The 24314-nt window shown below is 37.5% G+C and overlaps 1 pseudogene; it reads left to right on the top strand.

The window, feature by feature from the left end:
* The window catches only part of LOC109096874, a 108715-nt pseudogene that overhangs the window by 39184 nt on the left and 45217 nt on the right, over positions 1 to 24314 (top strand).

Here is a 24314-nt window from a genome sequence, read left to right as displayed (position 1 = left end):
TGTCAGTTATCGTATCTCATGTACCGTTTTCAAAATTATCATATGATTCTTTCTTCTCAGCTGAGTGTAAATTGATACAGTCAGTGTTTGTTTATGAAAGATCCTTTATATATTGTTCACAAGTGAATGCTTATGTGCTTAAATACAAAGAAAACATCTACTACTATTGTTTGTAGAATGAAAAAGAATACGTATATTCTTCGAAAGCGAATACATACAGTACACTGCTGCGTTATTGTTTAGTGTCAAAAGAGCTCTTATACTCTTTGTTTGGGGGTTTTACGCAACCTTAGGCTGCCTAAACAACATATTATTGTGGCAGTGAATGTGTATGTGTTTGTTTGTGTGTTTTAGTGTCTGCAAGCAGCCGATAACCCACACACTCATCTTCATCTCCTTGGGTGGGCAGTGTACTGGCCTTGGGAGCGTGATCAGATTTCAGGCTGTGCTCCATCATTCTCGAGCAAACGGCTGTGCTGTCAGATGCACTCGGATGAATGCTGAAACATGCACACTTAAACGTATATGCTCTACACACTCGTAAGGACGCTCTTCGTGTGTAAAAGCACAAAGATAGGCATGCACACATGCACAGATTCCATTAACCCTAGATCCACTTACTGCTTTTCAACACTGGGCTTGCCTGTCCTGTGCTTTTCAGCGCCGCGGCTCATGGTAACCTCCGGAAGCCCGTCCTCTGAAGGGCCCCAGTCTCAATCACCTGGTCCCCAGTGTTAGATGTCCTAACAGAGACCTACTTTTACTGATTAATGTACCTCAGAGGTCTTTGTCTGACTTGGGTTACCGATTCTTCAAGTAAATGTGCATGCACAAACACACACACCTGCACAGTGACCTTTCGACAGTCCTTAAAGAAGTAGTTCACACAAAAATTTAAATTTGCTGAAAATTTACTTATACTCATGCCATCCAAGATATAAATGAGTTTGTTTCTTTATCAGAACAGACTTGGAGAAATTTAGCATTACATCGTGTGAACATTACATGAATGGGTGCCATCAGAATGAGAGTCTAAACAGCTGATAAATTATGTCTATCAATTAACATCTTGTGAAATCCATCAATAAGATTTTTAACTTCATACTGTTGCTTTCTGAATCAGGAGAGAAATATGTACAGATCAAGCACCGCAATCAAGCAAAAACAATCCAAAACACATCTAAACAAATATGTTGGTTGGTTTTGACTTGGATTTTTGGACTGGAGTCGTGTGGACTTCTTGTGGATTATTGTAACGTTTTTATCAGCTGTTTAGGATCTCATTCTGATGGCACCCATTTACTGCAGAAGGATAAATTGATGAGCTAGTCATGTAATTCTAACGTTCTCCAAATCTTTTCCTATAAAGAAACAAACTCATCCACATCTTGCATGGCCTGAGGGTGAATACATTTTAAGCAAGTTTTTATTTTCTTTAAGGTAAATGCGCACACACACACACACACACAGCATCCTTTCAGCAGTCCTTAAACTCTGGGTGTGACATGAGATCTGGCGTGTTCTTCTTTCCAAGGCCCATTAAATAGTACACATTTTAGCAGTTAGCACAGGATATTTTAAGCACCCACAGTCAGGCCCGCCTGACTAATGTGACAATTATTCCTGTCATCTCTTTATTCGGGTGTGGCTGCCATATTTTCACCAGTGCTGAGTGACAATGCTGAAAGTGAGCTCGGATGTATGGACGCGGTCGCCCCGTTCCTTTACCCACCCTGCCCTGTGCCCGGGTCTCTGCCCGTCACTCAATCTGCCACCTGCGGTTGGAGGTGCCAGGGCTACAGGCCATTAGCACAGAGCAGGTCTGTATTTATAGTGCTTAACAGGCATGACTCAACAGCATCACTGTTTGCTTTTAGCTGTAATGAAATCTGTGCTTTGCCGTACACAGAAATCCCATTGTTGTGTATGATAATATTGTTTCTGTCGATGGGCGAACCAGGACTGAAATTTCCTCTGGACCGCTTGCACCTGCAGGAACCTTGTTTATAGTAAGAGAGAAATCGGCATGCAAAGGTGTAAGGTAGTGTGTGTTTCTGTGTTTTTCAGTATGGAGTATTGACTGATGTCATGCCGGCCATGTGACTTTGCTCTCAGAGATGAGGTAATGGCTGTTGACGTTTACAGCTCCCCCTAATGAAAGACTGTGTAAAGTGTGATGGTTGTAACGGGACGTAAAACCAGCTAGTAAACCTCTAATGTCACGCAGGACTACATGACATAGACTCTCAGGTTTAAGCCTTCTCAGATGCTTTCCAGATGATCGTTTTTTTGAATTGCAGTCGTGGGGATGGGTTTTTGACACAGTTTTGTTTAAATACCAGAATACATTTCATATTTATAAAATCAATATTTACTTTTATATTACTAATACTTACTATATATCATTATTTTTTTTAATTCATATTTTTAATAGTTTATGTAATTTATTTAATGGATATGTTTGTGTGCCTGTGTCTAATGATGTGTCTGCAAGTGTATGTCAGTTGCTAGTGTGTGACTGCACTGGGCCTCCCCCTTGCCAGTGTCCTCTGTTTCCCATTCCAGCCCTGATGAGTCAGAGTCTGTGAATGCAGCCGAGCGTACAGCAGCACAGTGACGTTAATGTGTTTACGCTCTGTGTGCTCCCTCTGCTACAGTGGGGCACACTGACCTCCCCATACAGGCACAGTCTCAATTTTTCGAGCACATACAGTCTCTCCTCCTCAAAACATACACAGTATCTCCTTTACAAGCAAAACAGTCTGTTCTTTACATGCTAACACAGTGTCTCTATTACAAGCTAATGCAGTTTCTCATTTACAGACTAACAGTCTCTCATTGAAACATGAACACAGGCTCACCTCTTCAAATAGATACAGTCTGTACATTACTATCTAACAATCTCGTTTAATGACTCATTTTCTCCTTTACAGGGTAACATAAACACTCCTCTTCAAAAAGAAACAATTTGTTGCACAATCCAGTGCTGTGCTTGTTTTGTAGGGCTGCAAAGTTTGGCCAAAACTTTGTTTGTTGTATATCAATATGAAAATAATAATAATAATAATAATAACGATTATTATTATACATTTTTATTTTCATCAGTTTTTAATTCATTATTAAATCAAAATACTAATAAAAGATACCATAGTAATATTTTGCATAATAATAATGATTTTATTTTACAGTACTATAAAACTGTAAAATTACAATACTTATATTGATGGCTTTCTTTTAATTTTTAAGCAAACATTGAGCTTTACCAAGGCCTTTAAAACATTTGCTGACAGCTGTTTTAATAATGCATCTCATTACAAGTTTGGGAAGATGGTTAATGCATATTGCATTCCCAAATGCATGTTATAAGTGAACCAAGCTCACAGCACATGCATGGAGTTCATTGAGTTTGTGTCAGCATTTACTGAGAACTGAGCCGTTCTTAGATGCTGAAAACACCAGATCATGAGCTGCTCGTGTGTGAAAGAACACAGTGCTGCACTTCACTCTGAAACACGCAATGCATATGTTTTTTTAATTAAATCTCTTGATAATCACACTAAGCCATATTGTGATTTCGGTTTATATCGATTAATTCTGCAGTCCTATACTCTTAGCTTTACAAGCTAACACCGTCTGTCCTTCACAAACTAACTCAGTCTCTTTTCTTCAGCAGTCTTCAAACATCCTTTCTTCAATCTCTCCTTGTACACGTCTATCCTTTTCAAACACAGTCTCTCATTAACAGACAACACAGTCTATCCTCTTCAAACAAACAGTTTCTCCTTTACAGGCGAACACAGTCTCCCCTCTCCACTCAGACATGGTCTCTTCCTTTCATAAATAGCCTATCCTTTCCACCGTGTGCTTTTTTTACCGTCCCACAGACAGAATCCCACAATCCCTTCCAGGCACAGTCGCTCCTGTTCCTCCTGTCCACAGATAACATTGTCTTTCTTTGCACACAGAGCCCTGTTTTCCATCCTCCGTTCTGAACGTCTGTGGAGAACTTCAGTTTCACTTTATTCCGCAGCGGGGTGGGGGGAACTTTGCACAGTTGTGGTCCCTCCTGTGAACAGCCATGGCTGTCAGTGAAACATTAAACTGATTTGTGGGCTGTGTGAATCTCTTGAGGGAGGTGGGCTGGCAGTCTCCTTGCAATTCTGTCCCTCAATCTCAATACTGATCTTGAATCAGTGTGGCCTGGAAACCTATCCTCTAAATTGATGTTTTATATTAACCAGCCAGTGTAGTTCATGCTCGCCGTCCAGACACTGGGAAACAGATGTCTTCTCAGCTGTAACAAATTGTTGTGTGTCGATATATTTATAGTCTTGGCGTATGATGGACGTTGTGCCATTTTTTTTTTGCCGAATGATCCCTGGTGTATGACGTGAATGTGCATTAAGCATGCGCTGTGTGTTTCTTCTGTTGCTCTGAGCTTTATTTAATTGTTTTACAGTGCACGCCACCTCCGCTTCTTTTACCCAATATGGTTAAATCTAGCAGATTCTCACTGTACCCTGCCCATTCGTCCTCTGTTTATGTCCGTTTCTCTTTTATATGTCCTCTGAAATGTCTTTGTGTTTTCCGAGAGACACTTGCATCAGCCTCCTCCCACCACATGTTTTATTTGAGGTAATTTTCAGAGCCCGAGACCCCCTCCACCCTCTGACAGAATTACAAGGCAGAAATAATCGTGCGACATAAAACACTATTTTTAAAGTTTTCACAAGGTTCAGGCGAGTGGAGGGGGGCTGTTTTCCATGGAATATGCTTTTAAGAGGAATGCTGACAATTATGCACCCTGAATGGAAAAAAGCCTGAGACGCATATCTGGTAGTGGCCCTTTTTTTTTTTTTTACTCATTCCCACATGTTCGTCTGTAAAGTTTGGTCCACAAACCCGCCGACTTAGTGTCCGAAAAAAAAATCACTCCTTGTTCTATTTATAGTGCACTATTTGAGGTGTTAGCCATTTTTGTAGCATTATCCGAATATAGGTTTACCTTGCAACTGATCTGTACTCAAAATTTTGCATTGTAGAAGAGATGTGATGCAGCAATGGGTTATATTTTTAAAAATAATTTTAAAAAATTTAATTATTAATAGTTAAATAATTAATCTTTTTTAATCATTTAAATTACATTACCTAGTAGTTATGTAATTAATTGATTAATTTACTTTTTTATAATTAATTTTATTTATATGAAAAAAATATATTTTTAAATGTTATATATATTGCATATTGAATACACTGAATGAATGATGTTTATGACTTCTTATAAATCCTTAGGGACAAATGAGGGCACTCATTATGTGTCATTCACTGTATAGGGAATAGTCAATGAGGGAACGGCGAACGAACACATCACACATGAATGAAAAATCACTTTATAGAGTCACTCAGTCAATTAATGACAGCATATTCTGCTTTAAGCTGTACGCACAAGTGCAAACCGGACTTTTGACACAAGCAGGTGATGTAAAAATAACCATATACAGAAAAACACAAACAAATGCATCATGGACAAGGGGGGCAGGCAGTATGTCCAGTCATTCGCTGTTTCATCACCAGATAAAGGCTGCCCTGCATTCCTCTCAGGCACAAGGCCATGTCTTTCTCCCTTTTTTTCACCATCCCCCCTTTTCCTCTTTCATTTCCCTTCTTTCATCCTCCTCTCCCTCTGATCTGCATGGCCGCATCTCAGGTTTTTCTCCTGAAGCAATCTCTATATAAATAGACCTTCAATAGCTGCTGCCTAACACAACCTGCTCATCAGAACTAATTGCTAAAGAAAAGTTCTTTTTTCCCAGCTTTCTTTGCATTAACCCTTTCCTCCCCTACGGTGGCCTGAGCTCACCATGTGTCGAATAAAGCAGGTTTTCTGGGACACTTTTTGAAAAATATTCTGTGATGTTTGAGACGAAAAGGGTAAAATTGAATTATTTATATATCATTTACATTATAAAATTATTTCACATTTTTATGTACTGGCACATATGAAAATATGAAAGTTACATTTTACATAAAAATTATAAATAGTAAGCTATTTTAGATTATGTATACAATATTCCATATAAATTTTCTGTTCTATTCTGTTCTTTTCATTGTTGTCAGTAATTATTAAAATTTGTTTGTGGTGGCTTAAAATTAAGTTGAAAAAATATAAATATTAGATAAAAACTTTAATGGCCTTGGCAAGGTAACTAACTGAAAGAAGTTTACGTACAAAAAGCACTAAAACTGAAATAAATAAATAAATAAATAGCAATGTAAATGTGAAAAAAGAAAAACTATCAGAAATGACAAAAGAATGGACTACAAATATTTAAATTAAAAATATTAATTAATATTGTAATAATAAATACAAAAAAAAACTGAAATCACTAAATCTAAAACTAAAAATATAGAATTTTGTAATAAAACTATATATTATATGATATTATATTATATTATCATTTATTTTTAAACTTTTTTTTTTTTTTTTCTCTGTGTATGTTGCCAAGGTGTCGCTAAGCAGTTTATGGTGTTGTGCTGTGTATCATTAAAGAGTCGCAGGGGTGTGTGATTGATAGCCTCCATCAAGAAGAGTATGTGTCTGAGAGGCCGGCCGGTCCTAGATCACAGCGTCTTTGTTTGGGGGGCTGTCTGACAGTTTCGTGACCTCATTACCAGACCAGCGTCTGGGGGCATTCATCTCGTTGGGACCAACAGGGGCCCTCCACCCCCAGACATACTTGATTTTCTCTCTATTTCTCTTTTTATCCTACTGTAACAACAACTCTTATTTATATGGTTATGCAGCACACGGTTCCCTCTCGTGTTTATGTGTGGTTAAGAGAGCGTGTAAGTTTTAAGGTGGAGCTGAAATTGGTCTGAATGCGATGGGGGTCTGTTCTATGTCTGCTTTAATTGACTGTGACCTTAAGGGTGTGGGAGCACGGAACAGGGGACACTGACACGCCCACGCGCAGATATGCGTGCACAGCTGCACACACAGACACAAACACACACACACACACACACACACACACATGCTTGGGAGGAATAGGTAAGCACAGATGCACAAAATAATAATCATGATTCGTACATAATGAATCACTATTACAATTGCGGAGTCTTCTTATAGGTTTGTTCAAATCAATAATGCTAAGTATTAAACTACAGCACATAGTGATACGACTTAAGATGGGGTTTCTGTGTTAGCTGTGCTTCATACATCGCTACACTATTGACAATAGAAAATGGATGTTTAATTATTATTATTGTTTTTTTTCAGATTAGAATTGTTTGCCTGTGAAATTTTTGCAAATGGGGCAAACAAATCAAATAAACTTAAATTTATAAGGTAATTAACTTAACTAACTAACTAACTAACTAACTAACTAACTAACAGCTAACTGAGACTTGTTATAGCACTTTGATTTTGTTTGCTTCCATTGTCCTCATTTGTAAGTCGCTTTGATAAAAGCGTCTGCTAAATGACCAAATATAAATGTACTGTAAATAAGGAACCACACTCATATCTAAGAAGTATCATAAAGATTTCTTTTGAAAATGTAAAAGTCTACTGCTCTCCTATTCCTCCTATTGTTTTCTTTTGTTTTCATCCTTTTTGCGAAAGATGAGTGTGAGTTCAGCCTATCCTGCAACACTAAACCACTGATGGGTACCTTTCTTTTTTCTTTTTACACGAAGAACCTGGAAAACATCTGATATTACAGATTCTTGCACAGAAGCTGACGGTGCACTTTGGTATCAGCCACCTTCAGTAAAATGCCACAGTTCTGTTTCCTGTAGAATGTTTGAAAGCGTGTGTGTTCTTTTATAATGGAGGCACAACAGCCCTACTCTTATCAGTGTAACTCTCCTCTCATCCATCATGTCTGCTCTCTGCTCTCTATGCATGTGTGTGTGTGTGTGTGTGTGTGTGTGTGTGTAGTTTTTGAATAACATAAGCGGGATGATGCTTCTGGACTTTGTTGAATGGAAATTCTACATCCAGAAGGCAGCAAAAGTCAAGAGAAGACATCCAGTGGACAGGCGATACCATGTGCTTTCCTGTTTCCACCATTTGCAGCGCTGGATTTAGTGAGATTTATGACTCGCAGAACAGGCCGGTAGCCATTTTCCAGGAGAATCCAAAACATAAACTTGATTGCACTGAGCTGAACATTATTTCATTAATTCATTACTGTTGTGTATCTACTGCACAAAAAATCGTATACTGAAGGATCTTCCATCTTACAAGAAGAGTTCTGGATTTAAGAATCTACTGCAGCAAAAATATGTAAGAAATCCAGAAGAAAGAATTTTAGTGCCTGTTATTTACGAAATTACAAATCAAGTTCAATTATTATATATATATTGGAAAAAATCATGTTTTAGCAACCAGAATAATGTATGTCTCAGCTTTATTCAACTCATTTCTTTTCTTTCTTTTTTCTTTTTTTTTTTCCCCGTACATTTGAGAAACTAAATTCTAAAATAACTCATTAACTATGGCGGAACATGAATGTGTGTGAAAATAGATTTTTTGACATCTGCATCTGTCTAGAAGAATATACATAAGTAGGATTTAGGAAAATTATGGGTGTCCCTCATTTTCCACAATCCGCCCTGTGTATATTCTCTCGGTCAGTCAGATACGATTAAACCGATCTGTTGATCACTGTACCTACTAAGAGCTTAGATAGTATTATGGGCAGACACCAGCAGCTTAAACAAACACAGGCCTGGCCTGGCCTGGCTTCACTAAGGCAATGCCACCCCAGTGCCAGGTGGCCAGATTGCCATCGTGCCAGGACCAGTTTGGCATGTAGTGCGCTACATAATCGGAGTGAGTGGGAGGATGGAAAGGCTCGCGTTGGATGGTAAATAATTTACCAGGCGAGCCCATACAGCTGTGTAATCTGCCACTGTCAGGTTTAAAAGATGCAGCCTGTGCTAGAGGATGGGGACGGCTTTCAGAGTCTTTAGGTGGATCTGGATGGTGGGGACACAGGAAGAATGTGTTTCTGCTGGTTGATTGCTGCAGCGTCTCTCACAAAGCCCCGTAGAGGACTGCATCACTGCTCATTGATCAGTGATCATTGCTTTGGAGAATGAAAGCCCTAAACACTATTGCACAAAGATAAAGGTCTGTTTCTCTGTTTGTTTAGCTTTCCAATTGCTTTGAATGATTCCTGTAAGTTAATTTTATTTGATTAATTTACTTTTTTTAATATAATTAATTTTCTTTCTTTTTTTTTTTAATACTTAATACTACTTATACTTTTTTTTTTCTAATGACTGATATTGATATTATTTGCTATAATGTTTATAATCTATAATGCTAATCAGAGTGATTAACCAGGACTTGGGGCAAAAATATGTGATTTTATATTTAATTTTATTTTAATTTAATGTTTCCTTTTTTTGTACTTTCTGTTAAATTTACTTTAATGCTTTTTTTTTTATATTTCATATATTCTGACCTTTAATTTCTAGATATGATCCAATTGAGTTGAGTATTAAATAAAACAAACACAAATATGTAGATGGCTTCTATGTTTGAAACTATATTCTCATAGAGGTTAAAATGCCCCTTAACGTGCAATCCTGTTCAAAGGGGTAAATATTTCTTCTTTATAGTTAATTTCTGAAGCTGAATTACAGTCTGCAAGATAACAGAATGTAATTACAGGCAATAAGGATGTAGATTAATATTTACTTAAAAGACTCAAATTTCCAAAATCAAATCGTACGTGATATCAGGCTGAATGCTGATTATCTCACCTCAAACCTCAGCTCAGTGACCAAATTTTTGATTCATAGCTGGACCTCACCGTCTCTTTCCATGCAGCAGTAGTCCAAAAGACATTGTGGTTTCTGTCCTTCAGACCCCCGGCTACGATTTACCAATGACTTGCACATGCTCACACTTGGCCTGGTTCCTCGAGATTTACTTTTATTGCAAGCTTTTTTATCCATTCGCTAACATTCTAAATGTACTGGTTTAAGCACTGCTGTCTTTACAGTACGTACGATGCGTCAGAAAGCATCTGCAGAGACAGATGGCAGTACGAGAGTACTGCCGAAAGCGGGCAGGGGATCTCTCGTTTTGGCCAGGCACCCGATTAGTATGTGAAACCGAGATGTTGAGAGATGTTTCCCTCCTCCTGGTCCACGGTGGGCCCCCTCTGTGTGGCACTGACATAAATGTCATCTGTACAGTAGCCATTGTGGGCAGGAGATGAGCGGGAACAGAGGTCCCATCGCCTCGCTCTGTGAAGATGAAGAGTGCGAGTTGGGTCAAGATCCCCTCCACCAATTCTGTCTATGCTCTCTTCCAGCGCTCTTTTCCTCTGCACACTTTAGTGAGACATGCAGACGTCAGACATGTTTGCGGCAGATCTTGGCCGCCTTTCAGTGTGTTACATGTTCTTCTCGATCAACCTGGACAACATGTTGTGTGTGTATACCCTGCTTAATGCTGAGCTGTTTTTTGTTGTACCCATGACTTGATTCCAGTGGCAGGTAAATACATTTAGTACATTGAGCTACTTGTATTGGTCACTAGGTATGTACAGAAGGATTGTACACAATTACGTGGGATTGTACCCCAAAATTTTTGATATTAGAGCTTTTACGAGGAAATAGGAATACACTGATAGGTGATGCACAGTAATACTTTTAGCATCATATCATCAATTCACAAAACATAATGAACCGGGTGAATATATACAACCTGTGGTAAAATGCTAATTGTGACAATAAGATTTTAATTTGCATGAGATTTTTATTAACAAGACAGTTTAAAAAAATATTTTAACCATCATACTTGTCCAAATGTTTTGGATAGCATGTTCTACATTTAATTATGTTAGAAATGAAGTAACGCCATCAAAACTATTAAATACACAAACCATTTAAGGTATGGAGAATTTCACGCAAAATTAAAAAAAAACATAAACATAACTAAATCTTACTTTTTTGTTGTTTTAACACAAAGTAGCACTGTTTCACTCCAAAAAAAAACAAAAAAAAAAAAAACACTTGTGTTTCTACCCCACAGCCACAAACCCCGATCATATTTCATTTGTGATAGTAAAATATAACAATATTATATAATAATTTTAATTACATATTTTATTATTTCACATAAGATGTTGATATTCTGAAGAAATTCAGTAGACAGAGTTTATATTTGCTTACAAAAAAACGCAGTTTTGTGAGACATTTAAGCAGATATCGTTAGATTAAAATGCTCTTAAGATCCCCATAAGCCAAAACAAATTAGAAATATTTATACTCTGATCATTACTCAACACGTGACGCAGACCATAAAGAAACGTGTGGCGTGGATGGACTGAGGCAAGGAATGATTTTTTGGCACTTTTCCTGTAAAATCCATTCTCTCTCTTGCCCATTAGAGTACATATATCTGCTATGGCGACTCCTACATTGCTAATGAACGCGAAACAAAAGGGGGCGCTTCCCGCTAATGATGTGTTCTCCTTTATGCCGCAGTGGCCGGAATGGCCCTGCGTCCCTGTGCGATTACAGCAACGCAGTGCGCCCGTTTATTCGGCCCCAGCGTTCAGTAATGTTGTTTGTTGCGTGGTATGCATGTCTATACTGACTTTTAAAGTGAGGGCTTTTTGTCGCATCCCGGTGATTTACTTCACAGCCGTTTGTCTGGTCAGTTCATGTTGAAAACATCCCACCCTATGTTCAAATGAAAGAGGCATTGATGGCTCATCCTTAATCTGTATATCTTTTAAATACCACAGCATCAATTAACTCCGCCTGTAAGGCCCCGCAAAGAGAAGGGAGGTGTGCTTCCATCTGAACTTGAACAACAAAAGGACACGGTTTGTTTTCTACGAGGCCGAATTTTTTTTCTTCTCTTTATCTCTTCTTTTAATGAAAATTTTGTATCACTCAGAAACATGAGCTGAAAAATCAACTATAAACTTTATGACAAGATGAGGTAGTAATAGATTAACAGTTGTAAATCTTTCTCTTGAGAACTAATTATGTCATTTTTTCTCGTCAACCGTAAGGCTGTAGCGACCCACACATGCATACATGTGGTGCTGCACTTTGCTTTTTTGTTCCTCTGCTGTTTTTGCATGAGCAGTTTTTGCAGTAAAGAGGACTGAGTAATGGAGAACTCGTGCAAGGAAAAAAACAAGGGCATATCAGAGAGGAGTGAGAGAGAGCGAGAGTGTGAATGCATACATACACCACGTCCTTAAAGCACACACTGTCCTTTGTGCTCATAGTCAGAAACTGCACAAGGTGTGAGACTCTTTTATGTGAGATCGCGATTGTTTGTATGCGTGCACTAGCTGTGTGTTTGTTGTTTCCTCTTTGAAGAGAACAAACCAGCCCTGGGACATTTTGATAAATTAAGATATCCTTTGAATACATTTTGTGTATTTCTTTTCTCCCACTTATTTTTCCTTCATCTTTGATCAGATGCCTGGTAAGTTGCCCTGCTCTCAATATCCTGAGTTCTACACATTGCTACATGGAAAATAAATCCTTCAAACACTCTTCAGAATCTAATATAGTGAAATAATAGTTCATCTTTGTCTCTTTTTTTTCTTTCAGGAGTTGCGTCAAACAGATAGCTCCTTTGCTGAAAGGCTTCCAAGCAGAGGTGAGTCGCCTTGTATAAAATGGTTTTACTTGTTTTACTTACCTTAAATTGTGGTGATGTGTGTAAGTTTTTTTAATGTTTAAATACATACTTTTATTCCCAGAACAGCTATAAATGAGCCATTTGTGTGTGGTTTCCCTTGGAAATGTGTAAACACTGTGGCTCTGAGGTGCTATGAAAACATTTTCTGTTTGTTAGAGCACCTAAATCTAACAAGAGCTGCATTGGCTAACCAATGGAGTTGAGTTTGGGGGGCAGGACTATTTGTTTGACCAGCCAATTGCAGATGGGGGCGTGTTCAGGGGAACTTGTTTGAAAACAGGCATGATTTTTGCAGATCCTTGTGGTGATGGTAGTGGTGTAGAAAAGTGAGCTTAGAAAATAATGTGTTTAGAGTTTTATCTATTTTTGAAATAATTTTTTATATCTCTGATTTTAGAAAACCAATTGAAGCCAGAAAAGAATACATGGATCTGAACCTATATTTTAAAATCAATAACTTGCTTCAAGTTTTTGGTACAATTCATAATTAATTCCCAAAACATGAAGACACACATACTGTATAACTGGTTTACATTAGACTATTGTGTGGTGGAATATTGGGTTGGAGGGGAAAAAATTGATTTTATATTTAAAGGCCCAGGAATTGTTTTTTTTGACAAGCATTATCCAAAATGCTTTATTTGACTTCATTTGACTATTTTATCTTAGAATTGAGAATCCCCATTTGCGAAATTCTAGATTGCTTGGATTCCTATTGAAATGACTGTGAAAAATTCACACAACAACAATAAATGTGACAGTTCCTTAAACAGGAGCTATTTCCAAAAAAAAAACCATATGTGTATTGCTATTTTTTAGATATTAAGTAACTCTAATAAATTCTGTAATTATGAGTTTAATGGCTCACAATACATTTTTTACACTTGTAGTAAAAAATACATGATCAATAGTATGTGGACACCTGCTGGAACAGAGAAGGTGCAGCTTCTAAAATGGACCGTCTAAGGAGATTGCATCGAGCTAGCAGCCAGAGAGCACTAACTGTTAAACTACCCTCTCCTCATGGCTTTACACAGCGAATATGACTCTATCACAGTCACACCAATTAATCTCACTACCCTCCTTGTAAGGAAAAAAGCCTGTTTGCTTAACTGGACACACAGATCTGGTGTAAGATGGCTCTCTCTGTGGTCTGATTATAGTCTCGACAGGCTAAAAAAACCTACCTGATTTAACAGCAGTGCTTATTACATGACGGTTTGTTTTCTTTGTTACTTGAGGTCTGCTTTTGTCATACAAAGCCTTCCATATTTTGTCAGCATCTAATCAGATCAGGCAGTTTCGCTATTTGCTGGCCCACTCTTTTATTTCCGCTCGTCGGTATGAGAGCGAAATCTTAATGGTGCCAGGTAAGTCTATTTGTTCTGGGCAGAGCCAGAATGATGGACTCCCGAGTATAACATTTCAAAGATGTTTTTTCAAAGATTTTTGTATTGTATTTGATTTTTTTTTTGGTTAACTTTAAGGTGTAAACAAGTTTTTCTTTTGAAAGGATGCTGTGGAAATCATTAACAATATCATGTAGAATGACTACAGCTCTATTATTGTGTCAAGTCATTTTATACTTGGCTAAATCTATTTTTTTTTTTATTTAGAATTATTTTTTTTTTTTATAATTAGATCAATGGTTCCCAACTGGTGGGTAACAGCAAATTCATCCGTTATGTCATTGACACTTAAGGTAAATAGTTTTTTGGTAAAAAGAATTTGGTGTTAAGCATGTATTTATTTTAAAAAATACACCAATATTGCTATATTAAATTAGTCATGACATTTTCATAAATTGTTTAAAAAAATGATGTGAAATAAGAGAGTTCACCAGTTATCCTCAGGGAATGATGCTGTGTTTCCTTTGACATGTCTCCTTAGTGGCCATTGCTGGTAGTTGAGAACTGGGACATGGTGCTGTGTTCTATAAGTAGTGTGCGCTACCAGTCAATATGACAGCAGGCAGATATTCAAATGCCCTCTGCAGCACATACTCATAATAATAGAACTATCATAATAATAGGAAGATATTGAGTGAGTGTTGTTTTGAGCCTTACCTTCTTAAAAAATTCTTTAAGTTAATTAAGGTCTATTTTAGTCTGATGCAGGCTGTTTTTGCTAAAAGAGAGTTAAACATAATGTTCCTTGGTAATTCAGTCAATTAGTTGTACTGTTGCTTGATATCAAACGAGTTGATTTAGGTTTGATATGTTGTCTGATTATGGTGTGAAGTAACTCGCTGTGAGTGTTACCAGCCAACTCAAGTATGAGAACTATTAAGTGTTTTAGCACTCTCTATACTAATAGTATTAAATATCTGAAAAGATATTCATAGACTTTGTAAAAATAGCTGTGCTTTTAAACAGTAAGCCTTTCAGGTTGAGGTTTGTAAGGTATTTTTACTGCCAAATTCATTCGAATCTGGGTTCAGAATAACTGTTAGCCTTTTATGTTGAACAGGCTCCGCTCCAGAGGAGTCTGGCCCACCCTCTTTTAAAGGGGATACAGACATTGTCATAATACCCATGCTACTGAGTAGTATTTACATGGTGCTGTAAGGTCAGAGTTGATATTTGAATTATTTTATTTTACTTAATTTTTAAGTAAAGTTAGTTATTTTTCTATTTGTTTGACTTACGTATATTTTGTTCAATGAATTCTGTGATATTAAAATAGAATGTGTCAAAAATACATAATATTAGTATGACGCTATGTCCAAAAAACCCAGAGTAATGCGATTATGCATTTGGTAGCACATTCGTAGCATTAGGTGGAACTTATGTAAAGAATATTTTACACCTCTTTATTGCTTTTTTTTTTTACTTAATTTTTTTTTTTGTACATCCACTCTTTAAAAAAAACATATATATATTTAAATGTATTTACTTTATTATTTTTTTGTATTGAAAATCCGTTCTCTTCTTTCCCTCAATAATTTTCTGCGTTCTTTTGCTAGTCTGTCTAATACAGTGGCAGGACAAGTCCAAGAAACAATAAAAGAGAAGGAAAATGAGAAGTATGTGTCAATTTTCCTTTCCTTTGACCTCAAAAACACGTCCACTATCTATTAAAGTAGATTTCTGTTATATGTAATGCAGCTTTTTGACGGGCTTCAGCAGCACCTTGCATTAAGGGGGCTTGAAGTGCAGCGAGATGCGGCTCTTCCATGCCGCATGTGTAACTTGATGAAGTGAGCGCTGTGAGTATGTGGCCTCCCAGTTCTCCTCTCATGAAGCCAGTACCCCGCTGGCTAACTGGCTCCATTATAGCGCCTCATTGTGGGTTTCGGAGCTGTGTTCTCGAGGACTAGGCTGTTATTAACGGAGGTAGTCGCCTCACTTCAAATCACTGCTCGTGTTAAAAATAAATCCTCATCCACCATTCTACACATCGAAATCTCTTCGAAATTGACAGTGCCTGACCTTGACAAAACAGCCTGACTGCTCCGACCAGAAATGTACTATTTTTCGGGCATTTTTCTCGGATGTCAGCTATTTGACGATAATTGGCAGGAGGGATGTGATCGCTTGTGTTTTGTCTTGTCAGTCTGAACGTCCATTAAATCTTAAAATAGATGAAGAGACTTCAATTTTACAGCACCAATTTTAAACAAAAAAGATAGAGCATATATATAATTCATAATGGCAGACAGACCAATGGATGAATACAGCCGTTTGCAATGGGTGAATGATATTTTCAGTTTAATTTCTATCTTCCTTTTTCCTGTAACGGTGGGTTTTGTTAAAATAGCACGTTTGAGTTCAGACTGACACTGATCTCGTGGGTCAGTGCAGAGTCCTTGCAACATGTCCTTTTTTTGTTAGAGGAGAGCGAGAGCCTCCTCTTTTCCTGTCAGAAATGAGGGTACAATAGGGAGCTGTACATAGCACGCGGCTGGGGCCCTGTTTGGGGTGCACATGCATGTGTGTGTAAATCAGAGACGAGGGGTGAGGGGGGTCATCAGTACGTAATTGTAAAGAGTTTTTGCTCATTTATAATTTTGCCCCAGAGGCAAAGCCACATGTTACAGATGTTCAAGAAGGCTTGATGTACTGTATAGTAGGCTCACCCTATGCGAAGACTAAGACAATTACCAAAGGAGACAAAAAAGACAACAAACTGTTTTTTTTAAGTGATCTAGTCAGTCATATGTTTTTTTTGTTTTGTTTATGTGTTTTGTTTTTTAGTTTTAGTTTAGTTTTAATTTAGTTTGTTTTGTTTAGTTTTTTTTGTTTTGTTTTTGTTTTGTTTTTTGGTGTTCCTGGCTCAATTGGTGCCCTGTTTAAGATAAAACATGAACAAGAAAAAAAGTCCTATAGGATTGCTTATTTTTGTTTTGTTCATTTTGTTAAATGTTCATTTACTCTGCTGTGGTCCTGGCTCTAGCCATTGGCCATGTGCTTATTTTATTGTATTTTTTTATTATTTTTTTGGTAACATTAACTTTGTTTCCCTCAAATTTTAATTTTTATCTGAGACCACTTATTCCCAATTTGCCTGCATTTTGGCTTCTTATCTCAAGCTTCATTTTGATAATAAATAATCTTCATAACAAAGTGGAAACTTCAGCATTCTGAAAGAAAAAGAGTGCGAGACTGAGAAAGGGAGAGAGTAAAGTTGACCGCCAGCAAAGATTTCTGTGAAGAGAGCTAATCACTCTGGCAGCCCGTTTACAGAGTGCCATGGAAGTTCTACAGATTTGGAAGTCAGTATTGATTTGACGTAATTGTGCGCTAATTTTAGCTAGCCGGAGTCTGCAGAGGCTCAACATGGCCAAGTGCTGAGGAGAGACAGGTTAGTGGCAGCTCAGATAAATGAGTTGGATCCAGTGATGGATGAATCTGAGATCATTAAAAAAGGTCTATATATGCAGGCAAACAAAGTTAAAGTGTATGTGTGTAGGTTGTGAATCTGTTTATGTAGGTAATCACCTAGCGATCTCTTTTTGGATGCATGTTCTTCTGACATGTTTAGCCTTGGTGCTCATGTGGGTGATATAGGTTTGAATCTGCAGTGTGCACCACTCCTTTCCCTACTTAATAATTTCCTGTCACTCCAAACCTACCAAAAAGTAGCAAAATGAGACAAAAAACAGAGCTAAAAAAGAAACTCTAGGGTCAGATATGTTGAAATAAAGTCTGGTCGTCTGTTTGGAGGGCGATGCAGTTCAGTTAGAACTTAATGGAGTTTTCTGACTCTGCTATCATAGCAGTGCCAAGTCCTGTGGTCCCCCACGAAACAAGAGCTATTTATACCCCTTGTTTCCCACACCCTTCTCAGGCCCTGTTCCGGCGGACCGTCAGGGAATAATACTGTTTAAACTGGCATGCTTTGATTGCCACCAGATAGTTGTGTGTTGTATGGGTTCAAAGAGGCGGGAACTGACTGTGTTTGTGTGTGTGTACCTGTGTGTTTGGTATGAAATGTAATGTAGGGGAAACTGGGCTAGTTGTCCACTTTTTACTTAATGTTTTTCAGGTTAAAAAAAAGTTCAAAAAGTTGTTTTTTTATGTTTTTGGGAAAAAAATCTTATGCTTAAGGATTTGCATTGTTGAAAACAATAATTACAATTAAATATTGTGAAAATTATTAAAACTTAAAATATACAGTTTTCTGTTTGGACTATATTATAAATGTGTTGGCAAAGCTGAATTTTCAGCAGCCATTATTACAGTCTTTAATGTCACTTGATTTTTCCAGAAATCATTCTAATACGCTGATTTGTTGCTCAAGAAGCATTTTTTTTTTTTCTTAATATCTATACCAAAAACAGAGTGTTTATTAATCTTTTTTATGGAAATTTTTTTTTTTTTTTAGGGATTGATTTTTTCAGAATGTTTCTATACTGTCACTTTTGATCAATTTTATGCATCCTTGCTGAATAGTGTAACTTTTGTGACAACTTTTTGTGAATGACAACTAGCATTTGTGGCCGTTTTGTATGTGCATATTTGAAGGTTCCAATGTCTGTGAGGCTCTTTTGCGTGACTTTATGTGTATGTCCAGCAGCATGATGATGTCAGATACCCAGGCCGTCAGATTGACCGAGCTCAGAGTAAGTGAAGAGCAGATAATCTATGCAGAGCTTTAGATGGGAACCGCAAAGTCACGCTTCTAGGTAGCCTTACAGTCTCTTAACCTCCTCTGTGCTCTGTCTGGTTCAGAGCTCTGAGAGTTTAAAAATTGACATTGGTTCCTGCTGGATTTTCAGGGGTAGACGTGGACCCGTGCCGAGTGAGAGAGAGAAAGAGAGGCAAGTTTAATTGCTCCATCTGCAAGAGGGCTGCAGAACTTGGCCCTGCCTGGGCCGATCCAGATTGTTTTCCGGCAAGAAACATCTGAAAATGTTTAATTTCTTTCCCATAGGAGTGAAAAGTCTGTTGACATGTTGGATATTTACAGTGGCAACTGCCCTGTTCCATCCATCAAGGCCGGCAGTCTCAGGGCTGCAGATTTTACAGCTTTTATTTGATGTTCGCGCTGCTGGAAGACCAAACACACAAACACTTGTGAACATGTAAACAGCACAGGAGTTCAACAATTTTCTTAATGGAGGAAAAGCACATACTGTTGATTCAGACCACATTGTTTTTGGGTGTGGGGTACTGCCGTTTTTGAGTGAGGCTCAGAAAGACTGACATGTGTAGGGACTATTGAAGGCTTTGAGCTCTAGTATTTTGAAGAACCCTGGAGGATCTGATGCTGCATTTCACGTCATGTCAGACCCCCCCAATACCATAATTACAAGTTCCCATCTTGTAAAAACCACTTGCGTCTTCGTCAAACTTTTAATTACAACTTGGAAACTCTGAATTTTCATGAACTCTCTTATGTGACCATTGTGATGTCATGTAAAAAAAACAACCCAAATGTCGATAAACACAACGTGAGTGAAATTTTTCAACAATGAAAAAATTCTTTCAGGATTCAACCTGTAGTATTTAATCTATTTTTCATTTCTTTTTTATTTTTTAATCTGTCTTTTAGTTGTCATTAGTTTTCCCTCCATTCATTGTTAGTTGATTTTTTATTAATTATTTTTAGAATTTTCTAGCTTTGATTTTATTTATTATATTATTTTTATTTTTATTTTTTATTTTTGTTAGTATTTAATGGTGCTAAAGTTAAGGCACTAACAGTCTCTAGTAATTTGCTAATTAGTGAAAGTATAAAATTCTACACTAGTGGTATTTGTGCTAGAGCTGTGCAATTAATCGAAAAATTAAGTTTCGATGTCAATTTCAAACGATTGTAAAAATCCAATAATTGAGATAATAAAAAATTATTAGTGTCACAAAATTCCGCCTCCTTTCCAGCTTGTGTGCTTTTGCTCCTCCATAAAAGCCCAAACTTCATGCGCAATCAGTAAAATCATGTAAAGATGCAATGTTTTAAATTTTTTTAAATGGTTTTAAAGTCATAAAACACAGATTATTTTATTCTCAGCTATATTATTTTTTTTTATTTTTATTATTACGGGAAAAATATTATTATTATTTTATAATGACACTTTTATATTAGTAAAACAACTTTTTTTTTTTTTTTCTGTGTGTTTTTGTTTTTGTCAGCAATCATATCATTGAGTTGAAGAATCCATTTCAAATTTGAGATTCTGGAATTTTCCAGGTCTTTGCTCCAGCTGTTAGAATGTAGAACTTGGGTTAAGCTAGTGAAGATTTGGTTCAGTGTTTTAGCAGCTCCTAAATTACTGTATACAGGCCGTACTGGTTTGGGTCCTTGTTTCCTGTCAGTTTTGACCCAGTTTGTTAGATCTGGCCCAGTTGGGCCAGACTGCATGCTGGTTCTACAGCACACTGTCATCAGTACGCTGTCATCATCAGAGTTGCACGATGGGAAAGTGCTGCAGTGGCATTTTATAATTTCTGTATGTGGGTTCACCACACCCTACTGTAGAAAATCACTCTGATGTGTTGATCCAAGACGTTTCGTCTTTCTCCTGCCTTTGGTTGTCACATTTTTAAGACACTGTATAACATGCAGTTCTCAGCAGCTTAAGAAATGTTACATTGGGTGGAAATACTGTTTCTGTACAATTCCAAAACCTAGTGGAACTGCCTACAGACCGCCGTATTGGTTCCAACTCAAAAAGCTGTCCCCAAATGTAGGCAACCTAATTATGCTGCCTTATAAGATACCTCATTTTAGCCAAGGCAATGATGCACTGTGGACAAAGCAGCCCCAGAATGCATTGCAATAAGTCCCTAATATTGTATTTAAAAAAATATATTATATAATTTAATGTAATATAAATATTATATAAATGTGCATCCTGGCATGAAAACCCTTGATAATAATAGTCCAATGTAATTAAAAATGAATAATCACTTAATCAACATATTTGTTTACACTGTGTTTGATGCTTATTAGGGAAATCGCCCATTATCTTAGTGTTAACATCACATGTATTGAAATCAATCACAAAATAATGTTTCTGTTGACAATATAGTATCAACAGGGTACTTTTTTGGCCAAACCGTAGCAGAATGCAGATGGATGATGTATCATAATCTGGCCAGAATCACCACAGCTGTGTGTGTATTCAGATTAAGAGAGATCAGTTGTCTTTATTAGAGCTGTGTAAACTGAAGAGCCTGTATTGCAATCTTTCTCTCTTTGTCTCATGCTATCGCTCTTTCTTTCCTTATTGTTGTGTGTTATGGCACTGGGTTTGCACTGTTTGTTCCAGCTGTCATACATTGCCACCAAAAGGTCAGTAAGGTCATCTGTCCCAGTGAAACCTTGGAAGGCAGAGGCTTACAGAGGCTTATTCCAGTGATTCTGCTGTAATTCTAGGTTATTGAGAGTGATATTTTCATATATGCGATATATGTGTCTTTACATGTACATATTGATAGTAAAAATGTGCCAATAAGTATCTTATAATGCATTTTTTTCCACTGTATTTACGGTTTTAATAATTTATTTTTAATTAAATAAAATATTATTTTATTTTAATTATTTAATTTGGAACCATTTTTAAATTATTTTATTTATTATTATTAATTATATTATTCTGTAATTAATTTTTCTGTAATGGGGGTTCATAGTCTGCACATTTACATTGAAGCTCAAGTAGGAACTTTTTTTGTTAAATATTAAGAATATTTTTAATCTGCATTGCCTTCTATCGACATTTGTTATGACTGTGATCATGCATCTTTCGGCAAATTGACAGTTAGATTAAGTTAGTGGGCGGCACCTCAGTGACTGCGGCCACCATTCTGAAAATCATCTATCTTCAGGAAATGATGAAGGCCTCTCCTTGCTGTGGGAGCTGTAACCCAGATACAGTATGTAATTTGCCCCATACGTAACGCGTCTGCGGCGCTCTATATTAAGGCCAAAAGTTCTTCTCATTATCAGAGTTCCCTCATTACCTTTTTCTGTCATCTCATGCTCACAGGGATTTGGATTTATACCTGATAATTACCTTCTATATAAAGGCGAACCACAAACGGCCGAGCGTATACACCTGAAGCTTGCCCCCAAAATGCCTCGACCCAGCTCTTGGAAAAATATCGCACGCGTCAAAAAAAACATAAATGATTTACCATGTGTGAATGAAAAGGGGTCACGGTTTATGTACACTTAGCTGTTTTATTTAGGTCGAATAGGTGGTAAGTGATTGCACGTAATGTGCCGCGCGTGTGAGTTCGAAATCTCTTTTTCTAGGCTTGTTTTCCATATGGCCAATCTTTAATGGACTCGTCATTGCTGCTAATGTCCTGTTGTATGCAAATTTCAGCCTGGTTGCTAATGCAGTTTACCAAGCCTGGCAGTTCTAAGCGCGACCGCAATTCAGTTATTGTGTTTTTTTCCCCTCATTGTTTCAGATCGACGCCTTGAGTAAAAGAAGTAAAGAATCAGAGGCTGCTTTCCTCAGCGTGTACAAGAGATTACATCGATGTCCCCAGGTATGTCTCGGCTCGCTCTGAGCTGGCTGCTCACACACACACACAAATGCACTCACACACACTGCTGTAGTGTTTCACTGAGGCGAGAATACTGTAAACACATCAGTCATATTTATGAGACTTCCGTCTCTAGTGTCTAAAACACACACACACATGCATGCGCCACAGGCCGTCTTACATTGAATGACTTCTACGGCTTTAGAGACCCACTCCGTTCCAACTCCCACACACAGAGGAACTTGGGTTCTAATAAAATCCGCATTCATTGCCCCACAATACAACACCTTTTAATCTTCCGAATCCGACTTTGGCTTTCCTAACGGTGAGATAATGGCCCCCCGGATCCTCAGTTTTTATATGGTAATGTTTCTGATGCGCTGATCCCATAATAAGTTAATGGTGCCCGCCAGGGCAAAGGTTCATGTGACATCTCAAAACATCTTTAGCCCTTGCCGCTCGATTTAGAGTGGTGTGCTTCATACTGAATGAAGTTCACCACAAGAAAGTGCAGATAATGTATCAAACCCCCGTTAAGCAAGTGCGACTATGGAGTCTTGTTGAGAGAGACAAATTCTGGCTGAACTAAACATTTAGCTTTGGAAACCTTTAGACCTCCCTGGCAGAAGAAACACACACACACACACACACACACACACACACACATGGAATCTAGCTGTGTAGCTCCACCCAATCTGCTGAGCGACAGGGAGGGAGGGCAGACATGACAGACAGTGCCGCCTGGGCCTGTTTGGAGCAGGTTGGGACTGTCTGACTGCACACAACTAACTTAAATACATCCCTAAATTATCACAATGCTGCGGTCTGGAGATCCCGGGCCAGTTCAATGGCGTGCATTTGACTACCTTTTTATATGTACGTGTTGTGTATTTGAGAGGGAACTGTATGTGTGTGTTTGCAGGGTGTTGGAGTGGGAGGTTTAGTCTGGGAATGTCCTGTTTCTATCTGTGAAATCTGGAGCTTGTCCAGTCCTGTCTATGTGTCTGTGAATGTGATCACAGCTTGACAAATTATCTTGTGATAGTTACACTGGTACACACTGTGTAGAGCCTGTTTGTGTGTGAGCATTTGTCTGGTGTGTTAGGAGTGTTTCAGGCACCTTAATGCCAACATTTAACTTCTTCACAAGACTGATATACTCTTTATAAAATCCATTGTTAATATTGTTTCTGAACTCTGATTGGATGAGACTCATAGAAAAAATAACCGAGACAGGACTGAATTTAATTTATAAATTTTTATTTAGATTTATTATTTTACATTTATTTTTAATATATTTTAGTGTGGTAACTATATTTTTTATATATATATATTCTGTTGAGACTGATTTATGAGAAGGTGACAACTGAATTCACTCCTGAAAAATATACTGTATACTGTCTATATAACTGTGAGATAAAATGGTGTTTCTTGTTTATACCCAAAAGATGTCAAAACATTGCTATGCAGCCATTGTGAAGTCAGGAGTGACTCCAGTATCTGTTCACATTGTAACAGTAATTTATAGGATTCACTCCTGCATTTTAACACAGTTGTCGCTTTTAGGATTAATTTTAATGTTTTTTTATTCACGTTTTTGCTTTTTAGAGGCTGAATGCGTCTCATAGATGTTCTATCTGCGTATAATATAATTTTAAAGCATGTAAATGTTCCCACTTGTC

This window comes from Cyprinus carpio, chromosome A10, assembly GCF_018340385.1.
Source record: "Cyprinus carpio isolate SPL01 chromosome A10, ASM1834038v1, whole genome shotgun sequence".
NCBI classification, from domain to species: Eukaryota; Metazoa; Chordata; class Actinopteri; order Cypriniformes; family Cyprinidae; genus Cyprinus; species Cyprinus carpio.
Note: the sequence above shows the minus strand (reverse complement) of the source record. Positions and strands in the feature narration are given on the sequence as shown.